Source organism: Osmia lignaria, unplaced genomic scaffold, assembly GCF_051020975.1.
Source record: "Osmia lignaria lignaria isolate PbOS001 unplaced genomic scaffold, iyOsmLign1 scaffold0100, whole genome shotgun sequence".
Taxonomy (NCBI): domain Eukaryota; kingdom Metazoa; phylum Arthropoda; class Insecta; order Hymenoptera; family Megachilidae; genus Osmia; species Osmia lignaria.
Genome location: NW_027478241.1, coordinates 15,001 through 17,500, shown reverse-complemented (window position 1 = coordinate 17,500; position 2,500 = coordinate 15,001).

The following is a 2,500-nucleotide window of genomic DNA, read 5'->3' as shown; positions in this document are numbered from 1 at the left end:
GACTAATCGGTTCTAAGAGGCGAAGCAATACGCCGCTGGGACTTTGAAATATTTCGGAGCGCACCTAAAGTTCGTTATTTTGGCTAAACGGAGCGAAAATCTGCATTTATACCATCACGGACGTTAGTTTAATAGCGTTTAACGATGGATCCACGGTACAGAATGCAAAAATATGATTGTTAAAATTTTCGACTAATCGGTTCTAAGAGGCGAAGCAATACGCCGCTGGGACTTTGAAATATTTCGGAGCGCACCTAAAGTTCGTTATTTTGGCTAAACGGAGCGAAAATCTGCATTTATACCATCACGGACGTTAGTTTAATAGCGTTTAACGATGGATCCACGGTACAGAATGCAAAAATATGATTGTTAAAATTTTCGACTAATCGGTTCTAAGAGGCGAAGCAATACGCCGCTGGGACTTTGAAATATTTCGGAGCGCACCTAAAGTTCGTTATTTTGGCTAAACGGAGCGAAAATCTGCATTTATACCATCACGGACGTTAGTTCAATAGCGTTTAACGATCGATCCACGGTACAGAATGCAAAAATATGATTGTTAAAATTTTCGACTAATCGGTTCTAAGAGGCGAAGCAATACGCCGCTGGGACTTTGAAATATTTCGGAGCGCACCTAAAGTTCGTTATTTTGGCTAAACGGAGCGAAAATCTGCATTTATACCATCACGGACGTTAGTTCAATAGCGTTTAACGATCGATCCACGGTACAGAATGCAAAAATATGATTGTTAAAATTTTCGACTAATCGGTTCTAAGAGGCGAAGCAATACGCCGCTGGGACTTTGAAATATTTCGGAGCGCACCTAAAGTTCGTTATTTTGGCTAAACGTTGCGAAAATCTGCATTTATACCATCACGGACGTTAGTTCAATAGCGTTTAACGATCGATCCACGGTACAGAATGCAAAAATATGATTGTTAAAATTTTCGACTAATCGGTTCTAAGAGGCGAAGCAATACGCCGCTGGGACTTTGAAATATTTCGGAGCGCACCTAAAGTTCGTTATTTTGGCTAAACGGAGCGAAAATCTGCATTTATACCATCACGGACGTTAGTTTAATAGCGTTTAACGATGGATCCACGGTACAGAATGCAAAAATATGATTGTTAAAATTTTCGACTTATCGGTTCTGGATCACTGAAAAATCAAAAAAAATTATTAATTTTGATTAATTAAATTACATATGTAGTTTTATATTGTTATAGTCTCGTATTTGTTAATGTTTTGTCGTAAGAAAATGCAAAAATATCGTTTTAATGTTTTCGTCTCATCGGTTCTGGATCGCTGAAAAATCAAAAAAAAATATTAATTTTCATTAATTAAATTACAAATGGAGTTTTATATTGCTATAGTCGCTTATTTGTTAATGTTTTACCGTAAGAAAATGCAAAAATATCGTTTTAATATTTTCATCTCATCGGTTCTGGGCGGTTTTAAAATTTTTTAAAATATTAATTAAACCCATGATTTACATGAGAATGTGAATTTATTATGTCCTGCATGTTAATTTATTAATTTTCATGTATAGAACGTTATAAAATGAAAGGATATGTTCGACGATATTTTCAGTCTAAGTTTTACCGTGCCGGCGGGATGGTACGCTCTCACGGCGGTTTGCACAGGCATACGCCTGGGCGTAAGCCCATGCGTCGCCGACCTAGCGGCCGGCCGTTCGGTATTTATAGGAAGGCACTTTCGGTTCGCTCGGACCGGTCGGGAGTAGCGTCGAGCGTGTGGCTCTTTTATGACTTCGGTTGAAAAGCAGTCTACCGCTCCTCGAGAATATACTTTCTCGACTATTCTCGTTCCGGTTTTCCGTTGCGGATTATTATTAATCTCCACACAGCATTACCACGGGTCGGTGTCTAAGACCGAATGGCCCATATGTGGTGAGCCTTGTAATATAAGGCTGGTGACCTGTATGCACTTATAAATGTTGCATACTTGTACAAACTGAGCATCAACTGTCTGTAACCAAAATTTGTTAAAACTGAAAAAGTTATAAGATTGTATAAAATTTTTGAACCAAGAAAGTAGTGTTAGACGAAAATTCGTTCTATCACTTTTAGAAGGGAGACTGTTTGGAAATATTTAAAGTATAAAATACACAAAAGTCCACTGAATTATGAACAAAATTACGTCCCTGAATTTAAGAAAAGTCAAGAGGTGTCAGAAATAAAATCCTCTCTGATACGTTCAGAGAGGAAAATAAGTATGGAGAGAGGAGTAAAAATGAAAGAAGTTTTAAGGCTGGGGAAACTTCTAAAGGAGAGAGATTCCAACATATCTAATATGTACATTTAAAGCAAGTCCAAGGAACTCTCTCCGTTAATGTTTGAAAAGGTGTGTGCAGATGGAGGAGAAATGTATAAAGTACAGAGACGAGGTTGGTGGGCCCGCTCTAATGATAAAGATTATAAAATTTGGTGGCAAAATGACCAGCATGATCACTGTACGCGCTTTCTCGATTTGTATAG